General features: G+C 38.7%; 1 protein-coding gene across 2 annotated transcripts in view; it reads left to right on the forward strand.

Moving 5' to 3' along the window:
• The first annotated feature begins 18,434 nt into the window (after positions 1-18,434).
• The window catches only part of LOC115209769 (GATA zinc finger domain-containing protein 7), a 162,560-nt gene continuing 155,031 nt past the window's right edge, over positions 18,435-25,963 (forward strand). For both annotated transcript variants that reach the window (XM_036507973.1, XM_036507975.1), the window contains exon 1: positions 18,435-18,757. The gene's annotated coding sequence lies outside the window, so the exon portion shown is untranslated. The remainder of the gene's footprint in view (positions 18,758-25,963) is intronic.

Below are 25,963 nucleotides of genomic sequence, written 5' to 3' on the forward strand. Positions count from 1 at the left end.
AGGAGAAGAAGAAGAAGGAGGAGGAGGAGGAGGAGGAGAAGAAGAAGAAGAAGAAGAAGAAGAAGAAGAAGAAGAGGAGAAGAAGAAGAAGAAGAAGAAGAAGATGAAGAAGGAGAAGAAGGAGGAGAAAAAGAAGAAGAAGAAGAAGAAGAAGAAGAAGAAGAAGAAGAAGAAGACTTGCCTCTTCACCCTGTAGCATTTAGACTGGCCATATCTGGCCCAAATATGCCTCTTGTTCAAAGTTCAAATAAGCCAGGTCTATCCTCTGACACCTATCCCATAATCTCATCCCAAAGATTGACAATAAACATCATCGAAATCTCAAAGCGATTAAGACAATACATGACTTATTCAAAACAATATGAATAAATAAGCTTTACGCTTAGCAGAGTAATTTGAACACAAATGGGTTAAGCACACGTCTTTCTGTTTTTTTAAATTGGAAGCATATTTTGATAGTGCTTATAGTTGATGTCTGTATATATGACGTATTTTACAGGTAACAGGTAACCTAGCACGGCCTGTTGCATGACGGGAATATGTAGTGTTAACTGATCCAGAAACGTTTGAGTTTTGCTGTCAATGTAACCTGGAAAGTACAAGTCAATGAGAGAACCTCTATGCGGTCAAGTATCTGCTAGAAGTAGCAGCCATATCTCCCCTGATTTATATCCTATCATTAAAATGGGAAGTGAATGCTGGACAATGTAGTCCTGGGTTTTTTTTTTAAAAAAAAGACAGAAAAGTTTGGATGGTCCTAGCTGGGATATCTTTGATCATAGGTCTGCTTAATCAGGACAGGAGGAAGTTAAACAACAGTAACTTGAGAACCTGTGGAAAGAGAAAGAACGAGGTAGATAGATAGATAGATAGATAGATAGATAGATAGATAGATAGATAGATAGATAGATAGATAGATAGATAGATAGATAGACAGACGGACGGACGGACAGACAGACAGACAGACAGACAGGCAGATAGACAGATAGACAGATAGATAGATAGATAGATAGATAGATAGACAGACAGACAGACGGGTAGGTAGGTAAAGAGAGAGAGAGAGAGAGAGAAAGAGAGAGAGAGAGAGAGATTACATCAAGCTGCAGAAAAATAATTCTGTCTTCTAATACTTCATAGATTTTAATGGGTGTAAAGCCCGTCAGATTGAAGCTAAAGTTATAACTCAATTTCAGAAACTTCCAGTGACGGAGAAAGAATTAAAACTATAACGTCTTAACACTCCTCACAGCAACACAACTTACGAAAACTATCCCATTGACTTAACTGCTGACGCAGTCCATCACCAGTTTCCTTGCATTCCGGATTTTATTTCATAAAATATCTAATGTAACCTCTCCCGCCGTCTGCATCTACGCCAAGAACACCACCACCATCGTCACTTATACAGCGCGCAATTATACACGCTCCAGTAAACACAACACGAGCATATTTCTTTACAAGCTATATGCAGTGACAGCTGGGTCTCTCGCTAAAATCCCAGCTGCTATTTCATGCATGTCTGCATGGCAAAACAGTTTAAAACTGAAATTCACTGATAGGTATTTTAAACGGTTTTTAATCAAAAGAAGACGATTGAACTGGTAACAAACAACATTCAACGTCTCATTCATTGGATAAGAACTGTTCTATGCAGTTAAATTTCCATTATTACCAGACCCCAACCTCTACTATCGTTACCATCATTATCGTCATTATTACCATTTACCATCAGTTTCGTTATCATCCTCGTCATCATCACCAATACGACCATCACTACCATCACCACCAACAACAACACAACAATATCCATTCTCCTTTCCCACATCATTACCAATTTCTTTATTACCCACAAGGGGCTAAACATAGAGGGGACAAACAAGGACAGACATAGGTATTAAGTCGATTATATCGACCCCAGTGCGAAACTGGTACTTTATTTATCGACCCCGAATGGATGAAAGGCAAAGTCGACCTTGGCGGAATTTGAACTCAGAACGTAACGACAGACGAAATACCGCTAAGCATTTCGCCCGGCGCGCTAACGTTTCTGCCAGCTCACCGCCTCATCATTACCACCACCACCACCACCACCACCACCATCACCATCACCACCACCACCATCACTATCATCGTTGTCATTGCAGTTATTGTTTAGGCACAAGTTAGTCATTGTTTATTTTCAGAAACAAGTGTCCTTTTGCACTACCATTATCCAGGATGTTAGATGCAGTTAGAAAGAGATGTGACAGCTATTTCTAGGAGGCCAAGTGACCACTTAAAGCTGCACTTTGTCGTCTGTACCATTCTTCACTGTTGCCATGACGATAGTGATAATGGTGATAGTAATGTTGAAGATGATGACGATGACAACATCATTTTCATCATCATCGTCATCACCATAACCACCATCATCATCATCATCATCATCATTATCTTCGTCATCATCATCTTCATCGTCGTCATCATCATCATCATCATCTTATTTATCCAACCTTCTACCAAGTCACCAATCTCGTCATCTCTATACTAATTACTCCTTCCCCCCACACACCTGTAACACACACACCTGTAACGACAACTGCTTCCCAGTACAATGTTGCACGTAGCATCCCTGTCAACAGGTGTATTGTCACATGTGTATGTATGTATGTGCTTGAATGAAGGTGTGTGTGTGTGTGTGTGTGTGTGTATGCAAGTATGTATGAATATGTGTAGATGTATACGTATTTGTATAGGTATGTACAAATAAATATATCCAGGTATATGTGCATATAAGCATGCAAGTCTATGGTCTATGAATGCATGCAAGTATGTATGTATGTATGTATGTATGACCATGTAGAGTTATGTATGATTACAGGTATATACACAGGTGTGTTTATGCATGTCTGCAGGAATACCTGTCTGTCCGTGCGCATGTATGTGTGTACATATTTCATTATGTTGAACCTTTGATCCCTACACATTCTTTTCTCTCTCTGTTATTTTTTTTTTTGAGGCCACTTGCTAGAGAGCCCATAGGCCAATGGGTTTAGGGTCTGAAGAAATGCTATAAAGTGGAGCATTTTATGGAAGTGAAACCCAGGGTAATCCCATAGACTGGCCGTATCTATCTTTATCTGTTTATCCATCCATCCATCTATCTATCTATCTATCTATCTATCTATCTATCTATCTATCTATCTATCTATCTATCCATTTATATATATATATATATATATATATATATAAATATAGCAGCGTACGTACACTTTGGTCTCATATATATATATAAATATATATATGTAAGTATGCATGTATGTATGTAGCCTCGGGCCAACCAAAGCCTTATAAGTGGATTTGGTAGAGGAAACTGAAAAAAGCCCGTCGTATATATGTATATATCTATATATATGTATGTGTGTGTATATGTTTGTGTGTCTGTGTTTGTCCTCCCTCCCAACATTGCTTGACAACCGATGCTGGTGTGTTTACGTCCCCGTATCGTAGCGGTTCGGCAAAAAAAAAACCGACAGAATAAGTACTAGGCTTAAAAAGAATAAGTCTTGGGGTTGATTTGCTCAACTAAAGGCAGTGCTCCAGCATAGCACCAGTCAAATGACTGAAACAAATAAAAAAGTAAAAGAGTATATATATATATGTGTGGCAACATTTGAAGTTTTGTCTAGGTATATGCAGCTGATGAAGACAAATCAAATCTACGTTGTCAAACGTATTTGAAAAGTCTGAAACCAGTCCTGCATTATCCGATTCTAGGTTTTCCATTTTTCAGATGTTCTTCCTAGAGGTAAGACAAGCTTTTTCATGTTTGTTGCACACACGCGTCTTTGCTAGTATTTACACAGTGAAGCTATACAATAGCGTCGCATTTATTACGATTGCTATTTTCCAGTAAATATCGGTGCCTTGTTGTACCATTTATTTACTCTTTGCCCCAGCATGGCCACAGCTCGTGAGCTGAAATTAGATAAAATAAAATTTAAAAAAATATATATATATAAAAGATATATATGTACATATATATATATATATTGGAAGGTTTGGAGATGATGTACAGGTATTATATATTAGAAGAAATGAGGTAATCAGAAGATCAGATGGTTTATATTTACAGATATTTATTTATATATTACATTTTTTACATATATATCATATCATTTAGATCATTAGCGCTTTCTCCCATTCTAGTGGGGTTTTTTGATTTGAAAACCCCACTAGAATGGGAGAAAGCGCTAATGATCTAAATGATATGATATATATGTAAAAAATGTAATATATAAATAAATATCTGTAAATATAAACCATCTGATCTTCTGATTACCTCATTTCTTCTAATTTATATATATATATGATAGGCTTCTTTCATTTTCCGTCTATCAAATCCACTCAGAAAGCTTTGGTAGGCTCGAGGCTATAATAGAAGACATTTGCCAAAGGTGCCACACCTTGGAACTGAAACCAGAACCATGTGCCATGTGGTTGGGAAGCAAACTTCTTACCACACAGCCACACACACTCATACACACATGCACACACACACACACATGCACACACACACATATGCACACACACATGCACACACACACACACACATATAAAGTCCAAATCTACAGAAAACAAAAGATGAAGGCAGGTATAGGAACAACAAGCAGGTATATTAGCTTGATGCTTGGGAAGAATGGAAAAGTCTTTTATGTTTCGAGCCTTTGCTCTTCAACAGAAAGGATTAAGAGGAAGTAAAATGGACAGAGAATGAAAAAAATGGAGAGAGTAAAAATGTGCAGAGTTCAACGGTCTAACATGGCAAGATGACTGGAAAAAAGAGGCTGAATGAAAGGGCGATAATAATAATAATAATAATAATAATAACAATAATAATAATAATATTAATAAAAATAATAATAATACTCTCTATGTAATCCCAAGGTTTAAAACAAACTTTTTTTTTAAATTTATGTATTAGACATTCACTAGTACAACACCAAAAAAAAAAGAACCAAATATATGGCACACTAGGCATAACAACGTGAACTCCCAACCTGTTGTCTCTTGAGGTCTCTGGGTGAGACTTGGAGCCAACTTGTACAGACATAAAGCAAAAGTCAAACATAGAATAATAGTAATAATAATAATAATAATAATAATAATAATAATAATAATGATAACAACAATAATTATATTATCAGTAATGATAATCTACTAACCTACCTACTAAGTTTAACGTCCGTGTATGTGTGAATGGGGGAAAGTGAGTATGTATTTACAGTTGAGTGTGTGTGTTTGTGTGTGTGTGTGTGTGCATATGGACTGTGTATATGTGTGAGTATGCATATGGACATGTGTATATTTGTAGGGCTAACATGTGTGTGTGTGTGTGTATTGTGTGTAGCAATTGATATGTGCTTGTTCAGTTGGTGTGTGCCACATGTGTGTGTGTGTATATATATTGTCTGTGTTCAGGTATTGTGTGCTTGTGTGGGTGTGGGAAGGTGCATGATGGTGTGTGGTGTGTCTGCTGAGGTGAACAGTGTGTGTGTGTGGCTCCTTATGCAGTGGTATGTGTGGTGACATTATTGAAGATTGTGTGTGGGTGTGTGTGCAATGGTGTGTGAATTGAGTTGAACAGTGTGCCCAGGTGTTTGTATAGTGGTGTGCATGTGGTGAGGGTACTGAGATATGTGGTATGCAGGTGTGTTGGTGGAGGGAAGACCGTTGAATGTGGGAGGTGTGAGGGAATCCATGTGGGGTTTCTGTCAGGTGAAGAGAGGTTGTGTGTTGAGCCCATATGGCACAAAGGAATGAAGGGAGAAGATTAATTCCTATTCACAGTGAAGGCGGAGTCCGGTTGGTGGAGCTGATATACATTTATGAATTTGTCTTGCAAAATTCCTGATGTGAAACCATGTGTTGAAACAGATATTGCTACATTTCAGGAAGGATATTTTGTTTGCCAAATAAGCACACACACTATATATACAGAAAGTGTAACTGAAGAGGTCACAGATGTGTGACGAAAGATTTCCAGGCAATAGACATGAGTTAAAATAAGAACAAAAATAAATGAGTGAAGAATAAATATATAGTGTGTATGTTTGTTTGACAAAAAAAAAAAGACTGTCCCGAAATATAACAATGTGTGTGTGTGTGTGTATGTATATATGTGTTTATATATATATATATATATATATATATATAGATATGTAGTTAATCAAACATGAACAAAGAGATAACACAACGCAAGGACGTGGAACAAGTATAGTGCTATTGGACACTCAGGAAAGGAAAGAAAGAAGGAGGATTTAATGTTTGGAGCGGAACTCTTCATCAGAAACATAGAAAAAGGAAAGGACCACGAAAGGGAAGATGGAGAAAGAAAATCGGTAACGATACACACATGGTCACATATTGAAATGACCGGAAGGGAATGGGTGAAGAAAAAGTTCTTTCAAAGACAGGAGAGTGCAAGAGAAGGATATATATATATATGTGTGTGTGTGTGTGTGTGTGTGGTGTGTGTGTGTGTGTGTGTGTGTGTGTGTGTGTATGTATGTATGTATATGCAAACATAGTTGTATATACGTGTGATTATGTGTATGTATTGTAAATTTCACATATATGTGATATAAGTTCAGATTTCTTCTTCCCATTTAGATATCCTGCTGATTGTAATAATTTTAACGATATCATTCTCACATATTGGCAAACATGAAGCTGCAACGAAGAATTTAAAATGTGTAAATACACCAGACACTAAAATACAGTTAACTCAGCTGAAATTAAACAACCACTGTGAACACATGCATTTTATTGTTTTAAATGCCACATGAAGTCTGCTAAGGGGCCAGAACCCAGGCATTTGTTCACTCACTACCCTTAGCAGCAAATGCTTTTCATCTCTGACCTAAATTTGACTACTAATCTGGACATCAGTGTCATCCTCCTAAACATGTTTCTCTACATTCTTATACAACCAAAACCTAGAAACTCAGCCTCTTCCACTACCAAGTGATTCATTCACAGATGTTCTACAGCTGTACAATTAAATAATATCTCAATGATACCAACTAGAAGATGTTTGCTGCTCTCCAAGATTATTATCAGGGAACCTATGAATACATTTGTTCCCTGCGCAGCCTACAAAATCTTTCCCCTCCCAAATTACAACCACACTTTCTTGTTCTTTTCCAGTAAGGTTTCTACTAATTTTGCAAAATCCTCCAACAGGTCATTCCACTACCAAAGAGGCCTTGTATATATCACTCCCCATTTTGTTTCTGACTCTACTCTATATTCAGGGTCACTGAGAGCAATTTGGCATGGTAGACCAAGATTGTTTTGGGGCCCAGGTGGTGGGTGTCTCTCAAAATTCAAAGAGGTTGTGAACAGTTTGTTTATTTCTTTGTACTTATTCTGTTTTTTTTTTTGATAGGCCCAACAAAGGGTCACTGGCCCCTCCTTGGCTCTTTGAATCTCATGTCATCATTGTTTAACATCCGCTTTCCATGCTAGCATGGGTTGGACAATTTGACAGAGGACTGGCGAACCAGATAGCTGCACCAGGTTCCAATCTGATCTGGCAGAGATTCTCCAGCTGGATGCCCTTCCTAATGTCAACCACTCCGAGAGTGTAGTGGGTGCTTTTATGTGCCACCTGCACGAAGGCCAGTCAGGTGGTATTGGCAACGTCCATGCCCAAATGGTGGTTTTTTTTTTTTACATGCCACCTGCACAAGTGCCAGTAAGGCGACGCTGATAACAATCACGCTTGAATGGTGCTTTTTACGTGCCACCAGCACGGACACCAGTTAGCCGTTCTGGCAATGATCATGCTCGGATGGTGCTCTTAGTGCATTCACTGAAATCCCTGTCCTCTTCTCTTATAGGTCCTGACTGAGTACACATAACAAAGCTACTACTAAATTCTTCTCCTCTAGTTGTGTGACCACCAGGTACATGCAGTTGCTCAGAGAAAAGACATTTCTGATAATTAACCCAACAAGATGGCTGGTGTTCTTTCCATTAGCCTCAAACCATCAAGAGTTATCTCATATTCACTTCAATCTTCAATCTTTCTCTCTTGCTTATTTGTTTCAGACATTTGACTGCGGCCATGTTGGAGCACCACCTTTAGTTGAACAAATCAACCCCAAGACTTTAGGACTTATTCTTTATAAGCCTAGTATTTATTCTATTGGTCTCTTTTGCTGAACTGCTAAGTTACAAGGACATAAACACACCAACATTGGTTGTCAAGCAATGTCGAGGGAACAAACACAGACACAAATGCGTGCGCACACACAAATACACACAAATATGCTAATAATATAGCATGAACTGGATAAACTACCCATATTTTGCAGAAAAATGTTGGTGGCCAGCTATGAGGCTCAAACTCACACCCCTGTGATTACACGTCACAGTGCTCTACCTTTAAGCTAAACTGCCCCAACAACAAATTCTTCTGCAAATTTAAGATATATAAATCTCACTTTATATATCAACTGTTGCAGAGAGAGAAAGAGAGAGTAGCGTAAGAAAGAGACAGTGTGTATGTGTATGTGTATGTCTGTGTGAAAAAGAAAGAGAGATGTGTGTATATATATATATATATATATATATATACACACATATATATATTCTTTTATTCTTGTGTAGGTGCGTGGCTTAGTGGTTAGGGCATTCAGCTCACGATTGTAAGGTTGTGAGTCCAATTCCCGGTGACGCGTTGTGTCCTTGAGCAAGGCACTTTATTTCACATTGCTCCAGTCCACTCAGCTGGCAAAAATGAGTTGAACCTGTATTCCAAAGGGCCAGCTTTGTCACACTGTGTCACGCTGAACCTCCCTGAGAACTATGCTAGGGGTACACATGTCTGTGGATTGCTCAGTCACTTGCATGTTAATTTCATGAGCAAGCTGTTCCGTTGATCGTATCAGCTGGGACCCTCATTGTCATAACCACAGAGTGCTCCTTTATATATATATATATTTAATATAATATATATATATATATAGCCAAAGATAAGCCCCTGTACCTGGCTTTTGTTGACATGGAGAAAGCCTTCGACAGGGTCCCCCGATCCCTTATCTGGTGGGCAATGAGAAAACTAGGGATAGATGAATGGTTAGTGAGAGCTGTGCGGGCCATGTATAGGGACGCCGCTAGTAGGGTGAGGGTTGGAAATGAGTACAGTGAAGAATTCCGGGTAGAGGTAGGGGTCCACCAAGGCTCAGTACTCAGCCCCCTCCTATTTATCATAGTCCTCCAGGCAATAACGGAGGAATTCAAGACAGGATGCCCTTGGGAGCTCCTCTATGCTGATGACCTTGCTCTAATTGCTGAGTCGCTATCAGAACTGGAGGAGAAGTTTCAGGTGTGGAAACAAGGATTAGAATCGAAGGGCCTCAGAGTCAATCTAGCTAAAACCAAAGTCGTAATCAGTAGGATGGTAGACAAATCACAAACACCTTCAGGTAGATGGCCCTGCTCGATCTGTAGAAAAGGTGTAGGTAGAAACTCTATAAGATGCACCAAGTGTAAGCTATGGACACATAAGAGATGCAGCAATGTCAAAGGAAGGCTAACTAGATGGTTTTTGTATGTGGCAGATGCTCAGGAACAATAAACACTGAAAATGCTCTGAGACCAACTTCCGTCACTTTCCAGGGAGAAAAACTAGAAATAGTTGATAGTTTCCATTACCTAGGTGACCAAGTCAGCAGCGGGGGCGGGTGTGCTGAAAGTGTAACTGCTAGAGTAAGAATAGCTTGGGCAAAGTTCAGAGAGCTCTTACCTCTGCTGGTGACAAAAGGCCTCTCGCACAGAGTGAAAGGCAGACTGTATGATGCGTGTGTACGAACAGCCATGCTACATGGCAGTGAAACATGGGCCGTGACTGCTGAGGATATGCGTAAGCTCGCTAGAAATGAAGCCAGTATGCTCCGATGGATGTGTAATGCCGGTACTCACACTCAGCAGAGTGTAAGTACCTTGAGAGAAAACCTGGACCTAAGAAGCATCAGTTGTGGTGTGCAAGAGAGACGTTTGCGCTGGTATGGTCATGTGGCGAGAATGGATGAAGATAGTTGTGTGAAAAAGTGCCACACCCTAGCGGTTGAGGGAACCTGTGGAAGAGGCAGACCCAGGAAAACCTGGGACAAGGTGGTGAAGCATGACCTTCGAACTTTAGGTCTCACTGAGGAAATGACTAGAGACCGAGACCTCTGGAAGTGTGCTGTGCGCGAGAAGACCCGGCAGGACAAGTGAGTCCACAACCCGTGGCCTTCTACATGGGATGGAGCCAGCCTACGTATGCATACCTTCCCTTCTTGGGACACAAAACTCTACTTGTGAAGACGTGTTGAGGCAAGTGAGGATCAGAATCGAAATCGATCAATGGAAATTGCGGATGTGCTACCAGTGCCGGTGGCATGTCGAAACTCTGCTTGTGAAGACCCATTGAGGCAAGTGAGGATCAGAATCGAAATCGATCAATGGAAATTGCAGATGTGTTACCAGTGCCGGTGGCATGTAAGAGAACTTTCCGTTTCGCGACCGTTGCCAGCACCGCCCCGTTTCGTGTCCGTTGCCAGCCTCGCCTGGCCCTCGTGCCGGTGGCACATAAAAAGCACCATCCGTTCGTGGCCGTTTGCCAGCTCTGTCTGGCACCAGTGCGGGTGGCACATAAAAAGCACCCACTACACTCACGGAGTGGTTGGCGTTAGGAAGGGCATCCAGCCGTAGAAACACTGCCAGATTTGACTGGGCCTGATGAAGCCTTCTGGCTTCACAGACCCCAGTAGAACCGTCCAACCCATGCTAGCATGTAAAACGGACGCTAAATGATGATGATGATGATGATGATGATATATATATATATGGGGGGGGGCGCAATGGCCCAGTGGTTAGGGTAGCGGACTCGCGGTCGTAGGATCGCAGTTTCGATTCCCAGACCGGGTGTTGTGAGTGTTTATTGACCGAAAACGCCTAAAGCTCCACAAAGCTCCGGCAGGGGGTGGTGGTGATCCCTGCTGTACTCTTTCGCCACAACTTTCTCTCACTCTTTCTTCTGTTGGCCTGCTTGCTTAGCCAGCGGGGTGGCGTCATTTGAAGGCTAAAATAATGCGAAACGCATTGTGACCAGTGATGTGTAGCAACATCTGATAGCCTGGTCGGACACGGTGATATATATATGTACACATATATATATATATATAGGCTTTTGTGCATGTTTTTGTGTAGTGTTTGTCTACTACCACCACTTGGCGACTGGTATTGCATCGTTTATGTGTCTCTGTAACTTAGCAGTTGGACAAAAGATGCTGCCCAAGCATGGCGCTGCAGTATAATGACTGAAACAGCTAAAAACTAAAAGGTTGTACTTTGGTTTAAAGAAAAATCCTAACCCCTCTAAATTATACCTAGTGCTCCTTTTAATGCTGCTTCTGATTCTGCAATACACCTAAGGGGCTGCTACCTCCTAGGTTATGAACCATGGATTCATCCCAATCTCTAGAAACATGTTGAAGTTGTTAGATTCCAAGCAAAGAGTAATCTCTCTCAGAATCTGCTATTTACAATCCTTTCATCCTTGTTTTCTATATATTAAAGGAGTTATAAATAACCACCCCCTTTATCTCCTGGGTCTCTTATCTCTTTCAAACTACACCTTATAATCTTTAAAAGAAAGGAGATATACATACATCAGTTAATGTAGTCCAGGGACAGAGGCATAGCAGAAAAAGGGGTGGGAATGCATGCAAAATTTCTTCTTTATCATGCCTGTTAATTAAGGTGGGTATGTAGTGGGTGAGTGTGTGCCAAATTTGCCTTTGCCTTTGGACCCTGAGAACTTTTGCTATGCCTTTGTCTAGGGTTTACTTTGATTATAGGTCAAATCAAATCAAGGTTGACCTGTTTCTTAACAACAATATGAGTATTTCTGTGTGTGTGTGTGTGTGTCTGTACATGCATGTGTGTGTGTTCAAACAATTCCTCTTTCTCATTGGAAAACTAAGCAGCCAAAATTAAGTTTGCATTCTTCATCTCAAACTAAAGCTTCCATTATCGATAAAAAAACCCCAAAAAACATAGTAGTCTGCTATGACACCCAAGAGAAATTCTTCATTTTAAATAATAACAAAAAATACCAAATCAATTTTTTTTACCTCATTAATTTCAAATCTAGAGACTTGGATGGAACGAAATAAGTTTGTAGGTACTCATGATAAAATCTCTAAAAGCTATTTCTGATAAATAGTATTTTATAATTGAAATTTCTCATTATGTATCTAAATACAAGGTCAATATTGTTAAGGCATCAGACAAAATGCCTTGCAGTATTTAGTTACTGTACTGCATGTTCTATGTTCAAATCTTACCAAAGTGAATGTTTGCTTTCATCCTTCTAAGGTTGGTAATATAAAGTACCAATCAAATACTAGTTTATTGTCATTCAACCAGTATTGAAATTTAGAGAAGTTGGTCATTGTTGTGGACCAATATTTTCTCTCAAATTTCTGGCCTTATACTAGTACTACTAGGCTAAATATATCTACCTACATACAGACAAAAGAACACTTGTAGTAAATGTAAACCATTTTCATTTTATATTAATAGTGCACAAATCATATCAATTTATATTAAGTATAGAAAAAAGGTCTACCTTTTCAAAATATTAGTAAATTCTTGGTCCCATATAATTTTAAAAAATATACAAGACCTTGGTCCCATGCAATTATTACACTAGTCTGCAAGGTTTTTGGTGTTTAGGAAATACAGGGGTTGGACAAAATAATGGAAACCCCATAAGATTTCAAACAAATTTATTTTGATATGGGGTAGGATTGCCTTTGGCAGTAATTACAGCTTGAATACTATGAGGTATGGACTTGTATAAAGTTTGTATTGTTTCCAAAGGAATTTTTGTCCATTTTTCAGCTAAAACAGTCTCCAGTTCTTGTAGTGATGATGGTGGAGGATATCGACTCCTAACTTGTTTTTCTAAAATGCACCATAAATGTTCAATAATATTGAAATCTGGAGACTGTGGTGGCCAGATAAGATGTTCAACTTCACAAGAACGTTTCTCGTGCCATCCAATAACAACTTTAGCTGTGTGAATTGGTGCATTGTCATCCTGAAAAATTGCATTCCCCGCCGGAAACAGTTGTGCAACCATAGGATGAATTTGATCAGATAAAATGCTTAAATAGACTTGACTATTAATTCTGCCATGAAGGGAAACCATTGGGCTGGCACATTTCCAAGATATAGCCTCCCAGATCATCACAGATCCTTCTCCATGTTTAACAGTTGGAAGAAGCCAGTGTCGTAAATAAGATTAAGGATGACTTGTCCAAGAAAATAACATTCTTCCACTGCTCTGGACCAATTCTGTAGGTTTTTACTCCACTCTAAATGCTTTGCAACATTTGTTTTTGAAAGTAGTGGTTTTCTGATTGCAGCCCTCCCATGAAATCCAGCTTTGTGCAGCTTCCAGGGAACAGTTTTTGCAGGAACTGGATTCCCAAGGTGGTCATTAAGCTCTGCAGTAATTTTGGGAGCTGTATTTTTTTGATCCTTATTAACAATTCGCGTAAAATTTCGACTGTCCTTATCTGATAGTGTTGGTTTTCTTCCAGTTTTCTTTCAATGAGGAGGCTTTTCCTTCTTTTGCAAAGGCTGTCATTACTTTTGAGACAGTACTTCTTGATACACCAAACATTTTGGTTGTTTTTGTTATACTAGTGCCTACCATATGAGCACCAACAATTTGACAACTTTGAAAGTCTGATAGATCTGTCATTTTAATGAATTTTAATTACTTTTTTCTGTTGATATCTGAAAAGAAACAGCAATTTTAGCAAAGCATATTAAGCAACACTAATAATAAATCAAGAAACATAAAAATAAACAAGCTTTTGATGGTTTTATAGATATTTCAACATTATGATGCTATGATGCTTGGTGTTTCCATTATTTTGTCCAATCCCTGTAGACATCATTCCCATACAAAATCAATCTCCTGAATCCAAATATAACTTTCTTTTTGACCTATCAGATCTAGTTTTTAAGTTATTGAACATGCCTATAGTCACTATGTATGTGTGTATGTCCAGTACGCAGTGTTCGTTACCTTATTCAAATTCTAAGTTTTTTACATTTTTCCATACTTTTTAGATGTTGTGGTGAGCTAAGCAATAGAAAACGAGCAAAATGTCCTCTTCAGGAAAATGTTGCCCTAATTCTCCAAATATTACAGTTCTATATTTAAGAGATGAGGAATTACATACATTATTTACGTTTGACGGATATTTATCCTCATCTTGTTTGTTGTTAACATAACGTTTTGGCTGATATAACCTCCAGCCTTCTTCAGGTGTCTTGGGGAAATTTTGAACCCGGGTTCTCATTCCTAAGGTATTTTTTAATATTGTTGGTGTTGTTGTTGTTATTATTATTATTATTACTTTCTTCTTTCTTCAATTTTCTTCTGTTCCTCACCGAGTGTTTTCCGTACACCTAGGGCACAGAAGCTTATTGTATACATTCCCAGATTACACACGCAAATTCACAGATAAAATATGTATTTTAAAAAATTAATAAATAAATAAATTCGTGAATGAATGTTGTTTTCACAGTGATAATGCTCTTCTCAGTACATGAGCCATTCCATTATTATTATTTTTATTATTATTATTCAGGTCACAACCTGAAATCGAACTCAGAATCTTGGGGTTAGTGGCTCACGCTCTTAATGGGGGGCTACTAACCCCAAGATTCCAAGCAGTGACCTAAATAATAATAATAACATTGAAAAATACCTTAGGAATGAGAACTCAGGTTCGAAATTTCCCCAAGACACCTGATGAAGGCTGGAGGGTATATCAGGTGAAACGTGTTAACAACAAACAAGACGAGGACAAATATCCATCAAATGTAAATAATGTAAATAATTCTCCAAATATGTTTTGTTATGTTTGTGGAAAATACACATTACCTGAAAATCGAAAAAAAAACATCACTGATTTTGTTGAAAGAGTGTATATGGCATATTTTGGGGTCAAGCTGGGAAACCAAGATAAATATTGAGCACAGTATAGTGTCTGCAAATAATATACAGAACATTTGTGACAATGGACTAAAAGGACAAAGAAAAGTATGAGGTTTTGCTATACCAATGGTATGGTGGGAGCCCTATAATCACATAGACGATTGCTATTTTTTTAACCTAAATTTGAAGGCTATTAACCAGAAAAATCAACAAATACTTGTCTATCCTAATTTTGCCTCTGCTATTAGACTGGTTCCACACAGTGAAGAGCTTCCTGCTTCTGTCTTGCCTCAGATAACTTTATCCTCAACCAAAGAAGATTCATCACCTGAAGATGACGCTAGAGATCAAGACTTTTTAGTTGAGACTTTACCTCAGCTATTCTCCCATGTAGAGCTGAATGATCTAGTTCTGCAGAACTGTTGGCTTCTTGACTGAAAGAGAAAAATCTTCTAGAGAATGGTGTCTGTATAACCTTTTATCGGAGTTGGCATGAAGAGTTCATTTCTTTCTTCACAAAAGAAGTGCTGGTTTACTGCAGAGATGGCAGTGGGCTTTTTAATAAACTTGGCATTGAGGAATACAAACCAGAGGAATGGCATCTTTACATAGACAGCTCTAAGCGTAATTTAACCCTTTCGTTACCATATTTCTGTTGAGATGCTCTATGTTTCTTTCAATTAATTTTAAATATAACAAAGAATTTAGTAAAATAACTTAATTATCATTCAACCAGTGTTAGGAACATAAATTGTGACTAAGGTTTGATGGAAGATTTTAATTCAGAACATAAGAAAACAAGACATTTGTACTACAGAGCCAGAGCCGGGTTGGTAATGAAAGGGTTAAAATTTGTATTGTTGCACAATGGAAATGTGGATGGCTTTGTCCCACTTGGCCACTCAACAACTCTGAAGGAAGAATATGAAGAAATTAAGTTAGTTTTAAAGATACCATATCATGATCATAAATGAGTCATTTGTGTTGACTTAAAGATGGTGAATTTTCTCATGGGACAGCAATTTGGTTACACCAAATACCCATGATTTCTTTGCATTAGGAACAGTAGAGACCAAGTAAACTACTATGTTAAGAAAGACTGGCTGCCTTGAACAAATATGGCTCCATGTAGAGCTGCCAATATATTGGAAGAACCTTTAGTTGAGCAAGATAAGATCATCCCCCCACCCTTTGCACATCAAACTCAGATTGATCAAGCAATTTGTCAAAAATGGGGAGTGCTTTAAGTATAGCTGCAGTGTATTTCCAGACTTGAGAATTTGAAAACTTAAAGCAGAGATTTTTGATGGACAACTAGTCCATAAGCTCTTGAAAGACACAAATTTCGTGAAAACAATGAGCAAAAATGAAGTATCAGCTTGGCTAGCCTTTGCAGAAGTAGTGGAAATTTCCTTGGAAACACAAAAGTGAAAACTATAAAGACCTTGTTACCAACTTGATATCAACTTTTCGTGATATTGGCAATAATATGTGCATCAAAATGCATTATCTTTTTAGTCATCTTGATTGTTTCCTGAAAATCTCAGAGACTTTAGTGATGAACAAGGTGAACAATTCCGTCAGGACATCAAGATGGAAACTTGGAACCAAGGACGTTGAGATACTGTGATGATGACAGACTATTGCTGGTGTTTGAGACGAGATAGTTTTGTTGCTCAACATTCACCGTGCACAAAGAAGTGTAAATTTATTTCTTGAATTTTCTGCCCCAAATCTTTGCCAATGCGCATTTTCAATTTTGAATTTTGATTTGTACTTTGTTTTGTTTTGTGTTATACTCCCTTTATAGATTCATATTATATGCCCTTTGTATGAATAAAATACTGTATGAGATCCAGTCAGGAAACTAGACCTGATAGAGCAGGCAAAATCACTTACGAATTCGTCGAAATATTCCAGGCACCAGGCAAAAGAATTAATTTTTGTTGCCCAGTGTTACTGAATTACAATAATTATAAATGATATAAGGAATAGTTAAGTATGAGAATAAATGAAAATCTAAGTTATTCAATTTCAAACTTCTGTGAGCAAAATCTGACATGGTCATCTTTGTACTTCATTTTTAAACCTTCTAAAAAATTAAATCCTTGTTATATCCTCAGGCTGACTCAATTTACTACCACCCACTTTCAAACTTGTGGCCATGTATCAATATAAAAAAATCAATTAAGAAAAGTAGATACGCGAGATTAAAATTAGTGATACGTATTCAAATGAAATTAGTGACAATCTGACGTTTAGTTCCAATTATGATAATTTTGCATTGAGACTTTCTTTTTTTTTCTCGTAAATTGTTCCTCAGGTTTTTAACTAAACAAAGTTAATGTTCTGCTCAAATAAACTGTCATACTGAATCACTATAGATGTACAAGGCCACAAACATTGAAGGCAGGGCCGGCCCTAGGGTTGCTGGCGCTCCGGGTAAGCCGAACTTCGGCACCCTTACAAGTATAATTTTTTAAAACTTTCACAAGGAGAAAAACTGAAACTGTAAGCACATGGCACCCCGGGCGACTGCTCGAGTTGCCGGTACCTTGAGCCGGTCCTGGTTATTACATAGATTCCCAGAACTTGACTGGTACTTTTAATTTATCGACCATAGGAATATGAAAAGCGAAGTCACCCAGGTGAAAACTAATAACTGATGCGTTAACAAGTTAACATTAATTTGTTTCGGCTTTGTTATTAACAATTTTTAGCGATACTCATAACAATGATATTTAACTTATAGCTAGGGATGCGGTATGTTGGTATGTTAGAGAGAAAAAAAAAAACAGAAGGAAGAATGTATCGAGAGATTATGAAGTATGGAATTAAAGGTTAGTCAATAAAAGTCGATCCAAGTGGGGTCGCCATTTTGTTAGTCGGACTAACAATGAATTTCTAAGTGAACGTCCCGTCGACTTTCTCGTACGGCAACCTCAGCCAGCAAACCTAGAGAACGAAAACTATTTAATAAATGTTTATTAGCTTTACTATTTTCATACCGAACCCATTATAAATATTGTCATATCAACAACAAACGAAGCTATGTCGAAGATACAACGGAGAGAAGTAACACGGTATACGTTAAAAAACTTCCATTCAATAAATAATTAATTATCGATGTAAATATATATACATGTAGTATGTGTGTTTTGTCTATCAAATTATCTCTAGCTCTCTATCTGACCGATCTATCTACCTCCAGAAAAACAAGTCTACGTTAATAGCCTTCTCTCCTATACTAATTATATCTCTTTCTCAGTGATCTCCCCTCTTCCCCCTTCTATTTGGTTTCATAGTCTCCCTCCGCCTCTCTATTTGCAGTACGGTTTTTCCTCCTCTGGCCTCTCCTCCCTGTTGCTGCCACTCCTTCACTTCCCTTCTGACGTTAACTCTGCCTTCCTTTTTTTCACTACAACGACTTTCCGGATGTCACTGCCAACTGATCTCCAACTTTGCTATTTAGTCGCTCTTTCGTAAAGAAACTAAACACGTACTACCACTACGACCATCACCACCACTACAACAACAACCACTACTACTACTACTACTGCTATTAATCTACATTACTGTCTGAGTGGATCGAACCCATGTGGCCTTTTGTCCTTGTCTATTAACGTCTAAATATGAACATCATTTTGGGAAATCGTTGAGCTTTATACATATAATTTCTCACCCTCGAAAGCCCAACACACGGTAAGTTCATTAGACTGCGGATTCTGACACTATTTTGATTCTTTACTTCTAAGCTTGCTATTTCATCTATTAATATTTCTATTTTATTTTTCTCTTTTCGTCCTCGTTTTATAATTGAGTCTTAAAAATCTTGTTATTAATTTCTCATTAGTTGTCAAAAGTCCTTCTTCCCGTCTCTGATGTTACTATACCAACTCTGTTTAGTTGGTGCTTGTATGTTACTATCCTCAAAGACAACTAACTTCAAGAGATATACATAGATATATACGTGCATACACACATACGTATAGCTTTTCCATACACCCTGGCTGCTCCATTGCTATATTAAAACAAACTCAGACTGACAGGTACCACGGTAACTATTCCTGCGTAAATACATCTCCGACTTTTAAATCTCTATAGATCAACTATATTGGTATGCACGCATGCATAAATCTATGTATGAATATGAATACTCCCTCATACATACATACATATTTTTTTCTTTCACATACACATACACAGTAAGTACGTACAAGCCATGGAGACATCTGGTTTAAATGATAGCAATTTAACCGATGTTTCCAGCCATTTGCTCTCATATGATTAGTTATTCTAAAATTATAAATGTCTGCTAATTGACTGTTGATGTCGTTGTCTAGATGTCCTACTAGTCTTTTTGCTTCGTGTTGACATACTAGCAGATATCCACCCCCTATGGCACTGTGCAGACAGATTGACATAATAACTGCCACACTCACCAATTTGCTAATCTTACTTTTTTTTTCTTCTCTTTCTTTTTTTCGTTTTATCTTGTTTTTTATTTTTTATTCCACGTCAGTTGTCTGTACCAACAACAGCGAGGGAAAACTTAAGTTGACCTCTATTATTTCTTCGGGATCATCTGAATATCTTGGGATGGGATTCCTAGATATACCCCCCTCCTGTTACTTCCACCGTCACCGCCACCGCCCTTACAACTTCACCAACAGTAGTCTTGTGAAACCCTCTTGTTTACACAAATTCTAGATTTTCATTTTTCCCAAACTTGACCTATTAGCCTAAATTTTCTGTAAAGTGTATACACCAGATCAACGCAAGGAACAATTTATCAACCTCGTTGTTGCTTTCTTATTACATTTCCTGTCTATATCGCGAAATACATGATTACATACACACACATACATACATACATACTTACATGCATGCATTCATTCATGCATACATACATACTATTTACATCACACCCAATTCTTTTTTTTGTTATATGCTATTTATCCATTATCAAGATTATCACTAATCGTATTAACTTTTAGTCGTCTTTCGACCCTGACAGTATTATCAAATGAACTGTTTGTTAATCTGATCTTTGGATGCAAGTTTCCCCTCTTACTAGAAACATAACTACGTTTAGAAGTAGTGTAAATTTATTTGCTATTTAATTGGTTTTACTGTGTAGGATTTTGCTATGTATCGCTGTGGTTATTCACTACCACCTGCAGTTTGATTAGCGTACATGCTTCTAGTGCCACCAAGTCGTGTCTGTTAACTCTATCTAATACGCTCTTATGTACACACCCAGTATAATATCGCATATGATTATTTAGTGTTACATGGCCACAGTAACGTAACATTTCGCTGTGAGCATTTCATCCTGGTCATGGTCACTAATACAACGAACAATTATTATCTGATGGGTTTTCTTCTCGGGGTTACAGATCGTTTTCTCCCCAAATGTGTGGACGTGTGCGTATTTGTGTTGTTGTTACGTTCTCAACAGCCACTAGAATCATCTGCAATCGGCGGATTTTCATTCTCTGTAAACTTCCACTAAAGACTTAACTTCGTCGAGCGAACGAGGGAACCTCTATGTGGTCGATCGATCTGCTAGAAATAGTAACGAAATCTCCTGCAAATCACTTCACTACGTTGGGAAATACGGTTCTGGTTTGTCTGTGTGTAAGGAAAAAGATGGGACAGTCTCAGCTGGAATGCCTTTGATCTTAGGTCTGATTGATCAGAGTTAACGGAGCTAAACAGCATCAACAACTTGGCTGGACCCGCTATAAATAGCAGCCAAATCTCCCTCAAAACACATACTGCCGTTTTAAAAAGGAGAGACAGCTTGGATTAGTCTGAAGTACACTACTTCTTGGAAGGGAATAAAGAAAGAAAAACTAAATAAATAAAAGACGAAATGTCAAAATTGCGTAGATTTTGATCATAGGTGTGTTCACTCAGAACTAATATAGGTCTAAAATACAGCGTAGCTTAAAAACAAACACACCCAAACATATTTTTATTAAGTATTTTGGCTATTTTATGTTCTTAATTATTTTCCATCCCTATGTGTAATGAAATATGATATTCTAGGAAACAAAATCGTAATTTTACCTATATTGTGTTTCGTAACCTCTTATTCCTTAGTTCTGCTCCTGAAGCTAGACATTTTCTACACAGTCTCTCAACCTGCTAGAAATAGCAAACAAATTTTCCGCAAATTACACTATACTGTCTTTAAAAAGGGAAGGACTCGTTGGATGATATAGTTCTAGATATACGAAAATATGAGATGATTGCGACAGAAACATATCTTCGATCGTAGGTGTGTCGATCAAGTTTAAACAATCCTTCATTCTTATTAAGGAAACCGGTCTAAGTTTTGCTAGCAAGATATGATAACATTTTTAAAAGTCAATCCCATCTCGTATGTATTTCTCCATTGAATTTTATTAAAAAAAAAAAATGTTGTGAAAAGCATTGTTGATGGTACCCCGTAAAAAAACACCGGTGATGATGCCACAAAAAGCACCCAGTACATTCTATGAAGTGGTTGACGTTAGGAAGAGCATCCAGCTGTAAAAACCATACCAAAACAATGGAACCTGGTGCAGCTCCTGTCAAACCGTCCAACCCATGACAGCAAGGAAAACGGACGTTAAACAATTATGATGAAGATACGTTGTTGAGTATTTTGGTAATACATACGTACATACATAGGCGCAGGAGTGGCTGTGTGGTAAGTAGCCTGCTAACCAACCACATGGTTCCGGGTTCAGTCCCACTGTGTGGCATCTTGGGCAAGTGTCTTCTGCTATAGCCCCGGACTGACCAATACCTTGTGAGTGGATTTGGTAGACGGAAACTGAAAGAAGCCTGTCGTATATATGTATATATATATATGTGTGTGTGTCTGTGTTTGTCCCCCTAGCATTGCTTGACAACCGATGCTGGTGTGTTTACGTCCCCGTCACTTAGCGGTTCGGCAAAAGAGACCCATAGAATAAGTACTGGGCTTACAAAGAATAAGTCCCGGGGTCGATTTGCTCGACTAAAGGCGGTGCTCCAGCATGGCCACAGTCAAATGACTGAAACAAGTAAACGAGTATACTTATTACAGCCTAAAATGTGTCAAAACTATTTAAAAGTTGAAGGCGGGTATTTGTAGAATTGGAATGGCTGAGAACATGTGTTTTACATGCAGTGTAATAACATCATTTCAAAAATATGTGCATATTGAAAGACACATGTAGCTACAGTTCAGCTATCACCAAATAGAGCTATTATAAAATACAATCTGCCCACGACCATCCAATATTATTTTTTTCTCTCCAGCTACAGCCTAGTTTTTCCCATCTATTCTTCTATAATGAAAGTAGCTTTGTAGATCTACAGCAAGAAACATGATCTGTTCTGTCACCTTTCATACTTTGCCGATGCCAGCGCCGTCTCGACTGGCTTCTGTGCCGGTGGCACATAAAAAGCACCATCCGAACGTGGCCGATACCAGCACCGCCTCGACTGGCTTCTGTGCCGGTGGCACATAAAAAGCACCATCCGAACGTGGCTGATACCAGCACCGCCTCGACTGGCTTCTGTGCCGGTGGCACGTAAAAAGCACCCACTACACTCGCGGAGTGGTTGGCGTTAGGAAGGGCATCCAGCTGTAGAAACACTGCCAGATCATACTGGAGCCTGGTACAGCCCCTGGCTTCCCAGACCCCGGTCGAACCGTCCAACCCATGCTAGCGCGGAAAACGGATATTAAGCGATGATGATGATGATTTGTCTCAGGTGCTGCTCAGTGGGACTGATCCCAGAACCTTGTTGTTTGGAAGCAAACTTCTTACCACATAGCCACGCCTAGCATCTTTATTCCATGCTGGCATGGATTGGACCAGATATCTTTTTGTCTTTTACTGCAGCCAAGCTGGGGAGTCAGCTTGAAGGGTTTTAGTTGAACAAAGTGGCCCTGGGACTTTCTTCTTTTTTAATGTAGCACTTAGCCTATTGGTCTCTTTTGCCAAACTGCTTTCATTACAAGTAAGTAAACACACCAATACCAGTTGTCAAGTGGTAGTGGGCGGGGGACAAACACAGACACAAAGACGCACATACACACACATATCCATATACACTACTTGCTTCTTTCAGTTTCCATCTACCAAATCTACTCACAAGGCCTTGGTCAGCCCAAGGCCATAGTAAAAGACACTTGCCCAAGGTGCCATGCAGTGGGACTGAACATAGAACCATGTGGTTGGGAAGCAAGATTCTTAACACACAGTCACATATATATATATATATAATACATTATGTGGAGGCACATGGCTTGGTGGTTAGGGTGTCAACATCATGATCGTAAGATTGTGGTTTCAATTCCTGGACCGAGCGGCGCATTGTGTTCATGAGCTCCAGTCCACTCAGCTGGCAAAAATGAGTAACGCTGCGATGGATTGGTGTCCCGTCCAGCTGGGGAACACATATGCTATTGAAACCGAGAAACCGGGCCCGTGAGCCTGGCTAGGCTTTAAAAGGGCACATTTATTTATATTTATAATACATTATGGAGGATATATTATAAACAGTTAAAATTATTTATGAATATACCAGTGGCCAAACATGTTATCATTATATGCATAGAAGAAGAATGTTTATAATTATAAACAAATCACAATTATAACTAAGAGAGTTTCAAGACCCTTACATGTTTAGAAATAGCAGTCAAAACCACTATAAAGCCATTTTTATCATTCATATTATTCCATTTCATGATAAAAGCTGTCTGCGGGTGACATAACAAATAGAATCCACAACTTGGACATTATGAACCTATTAAGGGATCTATTCGTCTTGTCAGGGGAATATTCCTACAGATCGAAATCAATACAAGATCTTACCTTGGGGCTAACATGTATCCCGACCAGCAAGAGAAATGTGTCAACTTCTATCTACATACTCAAGTTTTGAATTCAAATGCCAAACACTGCGTTTATGAGGGGGGGGGGAACTGGTAAATTAATCGGATATGAGTTGGGAAAATTAAATAATTAAAATGTTCTGAGACCCCCTTCGGTTACCCTAGAAAGTTACCCTCCCAGGCAAGATTGTTTATGGAAAACCAGCAGTTGCCCATGCATACCGGCCTCCCCTCTCCACGCAACCAGTGTTATCCAAGGGAAAGGCAAAGGCTGATATGACTTGGCACCCGTGATGTCGCAACTCATTTCTACAGCTGAGTGAAATGGAGCAATGTGAAATAAAGTGTCTTGCTCAAGAACACAACACACAGCCCGGTCTGGGATTCAAGTTCACAACCTCACGATCGTAAGCTCTATGCCCTAACCACTGAGCCATGTGCCTTCACAATTATATGTGTGTATGTGTTCTGTGCATTTGTTGAAAAGGCTGAGCAGTTGTAAGAACTCAATTCATTTGGATGTTATGTTTTCCATACACAGTAACTTAAAGAGGGCTCATGGCAAAATTATCTTTGAGAAGCTTTCCACCTTGTTCAGTGATCAGGCTGAGGCAGGGAATACCTCAGAGCCTAGTTGACAGTAATTAACAGGTACCACCCCTTTATATTTCCTCATACATACTGCATTTCCATGTATTTTCTCATGAATTACCATCAGCCTCGTTCTGTGGTATTCATTCACATAATATGATGGTTAAGCAAGGCATTTAAGCTTTTTTTTTATCCCCCAAAATGTAGAATATTATAATATATATAACCTGAACCTTAATTTACTGTCCAAAACTCTTTAAGTTAGGGTATATGAAAAACAATAGAGGCACAGCTGTAGCATTGTGGTTGAGAAATTTGCTTCCCAACCATATGGTTCCAGGTTCAGTCCCCTTGCATGACACTTTGGGTGTCTTCTACTGTAGTCCTGGACTGGTCAAATTTATGTGAGCAGATTTGGTAGAAATACAAGAAAACTGAAAGTAGCCCATTGTATATATGTGTTTGTGTCTTCTGTTCTTGACATTGCATGGTAGTTGTAAATGAGTGTCACTATCATACAAGTGGTGTTGCTAATTTCCACCATTCTTTGAGAACATGTCTGGTGGGGAAACAGGTAAAAGTTGGTGACAGGAAGTGCATCCAGGTGTAAAACATCTGTTCAGTAAATTCTGTCTGAGCCATGCATGAATAGAAAAGCAGATGTTAAAATGATGTGGTTATATATAAATATGTCCTTTTGCCTTTCTTTCTATCTGTCCCCTTTCTCCCTTTAATTCCATCTCATGTCTACCTCAGCCTTTTTTACTCTGTCTGCACTACCTGGGTAGGGGTTGGGGAGTTCTCTCTCTTCCCTCCTTTCTCAGTACCATGTAACCATCCCATTTCTCTTTCCAGCTTTCATTTTTTGCCCAGCTGCTGACCTGTTCAGTCATGCTTCCCTCAAGTTCTAACTTTTACCTTTCCTTCAACACTGGGTCCCTTTTTTTTCCTCACTTTTCATTCTATCCTTCATGCTATCTTTTTATTTCTTCCGCGGAGGTCGACTTTGTCTTTCATCCTTTTCGGGGTTGATAAATAAAGTACTAGTTTCGCACTGGGGTCGATGTAATCGACTTAATCCCTTTGTCTTTCCTTGTTTGTCCCTTCTGTGTTTAGCGCCTTGTGGGTAGTAAAGAAATATATTTCTCCACGATGTAATCGACTTAATCCCTTTGTCTGTCCTTGTTTGTCCCTTCTGTGTTTAGCGCCTTGTGGGTAGTAAAGAAATATATTTCTCCACGATGTAATCGACTTAATCCCTTTGTCTGTCCTTGTTTGTCCCTTCTGTGTTTAGCCCCTTGTGGGTAGTAAAGAAATATATTTCTCCACTTTCTTTTTCATGTTCTATCGGACATCATTTTCCATTGCATTATTTCTACACACATCCTGTTCTAATGCTGTCTCAGTCTTTGTTTTGTTTGTTTATTTACATTCAT

The sequence above is a fragment of the Octopus sinensis genome, linkage group LG1, assembly GCF_006345805.1.
Source record: "Octopus sinensis linkage group LG1, ASM634580v1, whole genome shotgun sequence".
In the NCBI taxonomy this organism is placed as follows: Eukaryota; Metazoa; Mollusca; class Cephalopoda; order Octopoda; family Octopodidae; genus Octopus; species Octopus sinensis.